This window comes from Cryptomeria japonica, chromosome 1 (assembly GCF_030272615.1).
Source record: "Cryptomeria japonica chromosome 1, Sugi_1.0, whole genome shotgun sequence".
Taxonomy (NCBI): domain Eukaryota; kingdom Viridiplantae; phylum Streptophyta; class Pinopsida; order Cupressales; family Cupressaceae; genus Cryptomeria; species Cryptomeria japonica.
This window is the reverse complement of record NC_081405.1, coordinates 239,272,413-239,278,412: the sequence shown is the minus strand read 5'-3', so window position 1 is coordinate 239,278,412 and position 6,000 is coordinate 239,272,413. Positions and strand designations below refer to the sequence as shown.

Below are 6,000 nucleotides of genomic sequence, written 5' to 3'. Positions count from 1 at the left end.
CCAAGGTTCCCTCTAGCCGCACCATCAAAATTGATTTTCACCCATCCTTGGGGTGGAAAGTTCCAACTAATGTTGTCCCTCGGATTGACCTTAGGTTTGACCAAATGAAGAAGATGACCAAAATCCCAATCCTTGACAACATTGGCTTCATACTCCTTAAGGATTCCTCTTTGAAAAAGAACATTGGAGCTAACAGTCCAGAGATTATCAGAGATGGCTCTAGAAATTTTCTTGAAGACATGGCATTATTATTAGTTGAACGATAAGGGAAATAAATTTAAAATTAAGTTAAAATTATATATGTATATAGTTTAAGTGTACTATTCTATTATAAATTTTATATTAAAATTAAATATATTATTTATAATTCATTATTGTATAAATTCTATTTTAATTTTATATAATGTGAATTATTAAATATATTTTTAAAGCATTATTATACTGATAAGTAGAAATATTTTCAATAACTAGTCAAATTATGATTTTACATAGTTGAATTTTCATAGCAATATCATAACATTATTATATAAAAATATATTTTTATATTAAATATGTTCAATATTTAACACATATATTTGTTATTTAATTATAAATAAATCTAAATTTTATATAATACATAAATAAATTCTAGATATAATATTATATGAATTAATTTATTGGAAAAAATAATCAAAGGAAAAATATTTATGGATCAAAATATTTTGATAAAAAACTATTATAAATAATAAATAAAATTTTTAAAAAAACTAAAAACTCATCTAAATTTAAAAGAAATAAGTTAAAAACATTATTTGATTTATAAAAAATAAAAATAAAAATTAACCCTGAGAATAAATGAAAATATAAATGACCCACGCAGCTCTTAAATAAAAAAATAAAATAATGCAGCCAAGAAAAATAATGTAAACAACGGATGATAAATATAAGCCTGGAGAAGCGGTCAAAGTATGGCGGGTGGGTAAGAATTGAGGCCTATCTCTTGATAAGACACGGAGAAGAAATTTATTGGCTTGTTTTCTTTGAATTTCATGTGCGAGGTGCAGATCCGTCTACTGACGGTGGAGTGGGTGTACACCTGTGTTAAGGAACGGGCAAAGATCCCATGCATCGGCTTGCATTCCTGCTAGAAGAGCTGTAAAATATTTTTAAATTTGATATCTCTCAGTCTCATCTACATAAATTTTATTTATAAAATATAAATATGTTGTATATGTTTGTTGAGGAATTCCTTTATTTCGCCGAGAGGCGATCTACAATGGCATCGAAGCTGTCCGTCAACAAAATTTCACTTTAAAAAAAATTTGACGTTTGCATGCAGGTCTTCCGAAACCTAACAAGATAGTTCGCAATGGCGGCAAGGCAGTACTCCATCTGGCAGAATTATGAAACGTTTGCATGTTTGGCAGAACCTAGCGATGAATAAAGAATTGCAGAACCATTACTCTTGCAGAACCGTTATGACACCGAGAACCGTGTGGAATGAGAAAATCGAACATATGTTTCCCTAAATAGAATCTAATGCCAATAAGGGTAGGGGAAGAGTGGCGACCTGCCAACAATAAATGAGATCATGCATCTAATGGAGGAAACAATAACCTTATATATGCGCATGACATTTCAATTTCAAGAGCCACAATTTGATATTCTCTGCGAGAAAAATCTTCATCTCTTGAGGATGCAAATAGCAGGCAAATAATTACCCATTGTCTTCTGGAGCAACAATCTCTTCCATTCATTATGTGCAGGGGATTGGAAGAATTAGCAGGTCATGCATGCATTTAAAAGCTGGTGTTAATACTTCTATAAGCCTTTTAATTGAAGGATTGTTGATGAGGTTTTGTTTTGCAGGTTTCCACATTCCCCCGGTAACATGCCAAGGGAAGCATAATCTTATGCCAACTCTTAAACATCAGAAACACATCGCACATAAGTACCATTGTTGTATTTCAATCTTATATTTTTTTGAAATTGTAGTTGTAGCTCTGTAGAAAAATGGATGCTTTGTCTGGCTCCATGGATTCAAAAAAGTTTTTTTTTTTCAAGTGTATGGTTATATATATGTGCTTACATAATAAGAGATATCTCTCAGATTTTATGTGTTTAATCTGTGTCAATTTGATCAGGTATGGCCAGGACCTTAGCCTCTATCACTGCCAAATGGAAAGACATTGGCTTTTCATCCAAAATTGTTGTTCAGGCTAGACAGTTGTGTGGACCTACAACCAGTTTTAGTAACTATTGAGAGGTGGAAGAGGATACAATCATTCGAATGCTTTTGCAAAGATAAATTTTGTGAGATAAGATCCATTTTAGTTCTGCAATATTTCCTTCTCTATTTGGCCATTGATTTATTTTTGGATGCATAAGCTGGAGGATTCAATAGCTTGCAACCTGGATGAAAGCAAAGCCAAATACTGGTTATTCATTTTAGTTCTGCAATATTTCCTTCTTCCGGTAGCTTGCAACTTGGATGAAAGCAAAGCCAAATACAGGTTATCCATTTTAGTTCTGCAATATTTCCAAATACAGGTTATCCATTTTAGTTCTGCAATATTTCCTTCTCTCTATTTCGCCATTGATTTGTTTTTTGGATGCATAAGCCGGAGGATTCAATAGCTTGCAACCTGGATGAAAGCAAAGCCAAATATAGGTTCCATATAGTATAGTGGGCATTTGGGTTTACAACTATTCTTCTTCATAACAAACCTATTAAAGTGAACAATGTAAAAGGTGAATAAATTAATACATTCTAAATGTAAAAAAAATACATTCTAAATTAATCCTCCTCTTGATTGTTTTAGTGTTTTGATTAAATTTTATTGACATAAAACTTGCTAAAATAAAGACAATAAAAAGGATTTGATTGTTTCCATTAAATCTATATATAATTCTAATTTTAGGATATCAATAGAAAACCTGCTAAAATAAACATAATAAATATACCTTGAAATTAGTACATCGTAAAATTAATTCTTATTTTTCTTTTTTTTCATTGTTTTGATTAAACCTATATAAAATTGTTATCAACAACAAACTTACTAAAATGAATAATATGTAAAACATAAAAAAAAATTAGTAGATTCTAGAATTAATCCTCATTTAATTATTTTAATGTTTCCATTAAACCAATATAGAATTCTTATCCACAATAAACCTTCTAAATGGACACAATGTAAAATGTGAAAAAATTAATACATTCTAAAATTAATATGGATGTGTTAAACAAAGGGAAATATCAATTTTGAAGGTAATTGAACATTAATAAATTTAGTAACAAGCAATAGAAGAAAGGTAAATGAACAACATTCAATGAAGATTAGGAATATGATTTAATTGGGGTTAGACTTAAAGTTTATAATCAGTTAAGGTTATAGTTGGTGCAAGAAATAGAATTATGGGTAGGGTTATATTATGCTTAGTGATAAAATTAAAATTAGGGTTAGGGTTAGAATAATGGTTAAAGGGGGAGTTATAATTCAATTAGTGTTCAATTTGTTTAGAGTTAATTTGGGGTGCAATTATGATTAGGGTTAAAAAAAAATTCATCTGAAATTTGCTTTGGAAAAACTTTGAATCTCTAAAAACTCTTGAAATCTTCATTCTATTTTTTCCTATGTTTTACTTAAGATTTTATAAAATTCTTCTTCACAAAAAATAATAATTTCTCAAAACTTGGTTTGATTAAATCTATACAAAAATCTATCAACAATAAATCTACTAAAATAAACACAAAAAAAACATAAGATGAATTTAGTACATTACAAGATTAATTCTTATTTTGATTTTTTCATTGTTTGGATTAAACCTATATAGAATTCTTATCAAGTAAAAACTTACTAAAATGAGCATATTGTATAAAATTAATATGGATATGTTAAACAAAGGAAAATATCAATTTGAAGAATAAACACAATAAAATGTGATGAAATTAGTATATATTCTAAAATTCATTCTTATTTTGATTTTTTCATTCTTTCCACTAAACCTATATAGAACTCTTATCATAACAATGTTATGAAAATGAACATAATGTAAAACATTAAAAAATTAGTACATTCCAAAATTAATCCTCATTTTAATTATTTTAATGTTTCCATTAAACCTGTATAAAATTCTTATCCATAATAAACCTTCTGGGTGAATTCACAAAGTTGGTTCCCACTTTTGCCAACGAAGGAATTTGGCGAAAGTGGGAATTTCGGATTTGCCAGTGTTCGAGCGAAATACAAATGTTCGCTCGGACTACCCCTAGGAGTCCGAGCGAACCAAACTGTTCAGTTGGGTTCGCTCGAACATCGGGCGGGTTCGCTCGAACATTGGGCATGCCAAAATCGAGCTCACTTGTTCGAGCGAATGGGGGTTCGCTCGAACCCCTTTTGGTTCGAGCGAACCCAATCCGATCGAACTCGTGTTCGTTCGAACCCCAAAAATTAGAAGTTTCTCCCAAAATATTTCAGAGTTCTCAAGAATTAATGACTTCAAAGCTCTGGTTCAATGCACAAATGAAATAATCTTGATAACCCAAAAATATTAGATGGTAGTACTCAAAGTAAGCTTTCCAACGAATATAATTTTGTTATATTTTGAATTTATTATGTTCTTGATTGTTTAATTTTATTAAAAATTGGTTTTTCACTGAACATGAACTTCTCTGTTCAACGCATTGGGAAAAATAAGAAACTAATTCAAAAAAATTCTAAAAAATATCTATGCCCTTGGTATTGATGTCTTCTTTCTAACAAAAAAAAAAAAATTGAATTTCGATTTATATAGAACAAGTTATGTGTTCAAACGTAAACCTATGTTTGAATTATGACTAGTCGGACTTCAAAACTTTATAAAATGAAAAATATTGAACATATCACTATAAAACCAAATGCAAGCCCTGGATATTGATGTTACAAACCAAAATTCGAAAGAATTGAGTTTTTATTATTTATAGAAAAAAAGTTATGCGTTTCGGGAGGCACATCACTCTTAAAAAATGTAGTTTGTTGTAAAAAACTACTTTTCGAGGGAGATGGAAAATTTTTTTAAAAATCCTTCAAAAAAATTTGAAAAAAATGTATATAGAATCTACAAACAAAATGCTAGAAATCACTAATTTACATCATCTTCAAATTTTTAATAGTTTAAAAGTTATAGTTCTCGGAAGTTGAAGATTATTTTAAAAATGTACATCTCAGTGTCAAAAGTGGCAAAAAAGTGGGAACCATTATTGTGAGTTCACCCTTCTAAATGAATACAATGTTAAATGTGAAGAAAGTAATACATTCTAAAATTAATATGGATGTGTTAAACAAAGGGAAATGTCAATTTTGGAGGTAATTGAACATTGATAAATATAATTTTAAATCATATAAGAAAGACAAATGAGAAATATTCAATTAGGATTAGGATTAGGGTTATGATTAGGGTTACAATTACGGTTAGAATTTGAATTCGTGATAGGGTTTAGGATTAAATTATAGTTAAGATTAGGGTTACAGTTCAATTAGGGTTAAAGTTGAGTTTAATGTTCAATTTGCTTAGCCTTATTTTGGGGTGCAATTATGGTTACTAATTCGGGTTAGGGTTAAAGTAGAGTTATAGGAGAAATCTTAGAGTTGGGGTTAAATTATAATTATAATTCACATATAGTCAGGGTTAAGGTTAGGATTCAATTAGAGTTATATGATGAATTAGGGTTAAGGTTAAGTTACAACTAAATTAGGGGAAACTATTGAGCTATGGTTAAGGTTGGGTTAAGGTTAGTTTGCAATTTGGGTTAGGTTTTAGTAAAGGCTTAAACACTAAGGTTTAATTAAATTTAAGATTAGGGTTCAATTTATGTTATAAAATAAATATTCCATTTACAGGGTTAGGATTAAATTATGGTTAGAATTTAAATAAAGGTAAGGTTCAAGATTAGGTTAGGGTTAGGGTTAATTCAGGGTTAAGGTTATAGTTAGGGTTGGAGTTAAAGTAGAGTCAACATTCAATTAGAATTATGATTAGGGT

At 29.5% G+C, this 6,000-nt stretch overlaps 1 protein-coding gene across 5 annotated transcripts in view; it reads left to right on the top strand.

The window, feature by feature from the left end:
- The first annotated feature begins 986 nt into the window (after positions 1-986).
- LOC131050856 (monooxygenase 1) overlaps positions 987-6,000 on the top strand; it is a 48,938-nt gene continuing 43,924 nt past the window's right edge. For 3 of the 5 annotated variants that reach the window (XM_059216954.1, XM_057985153.2, XM_057985154.2), the window contains exon 1: positions 989-1,134. The gene's annotated coding sequence lies outside the window, so the exon portion shown is untranslated. Of the gene's footprint in view, positions 1,135-6,000 lie in introns of all 5 variants that reach the window. The other 2 variants (XM_057985152.2, XM_057985151.2) reach the window with 2 other exon arrangements.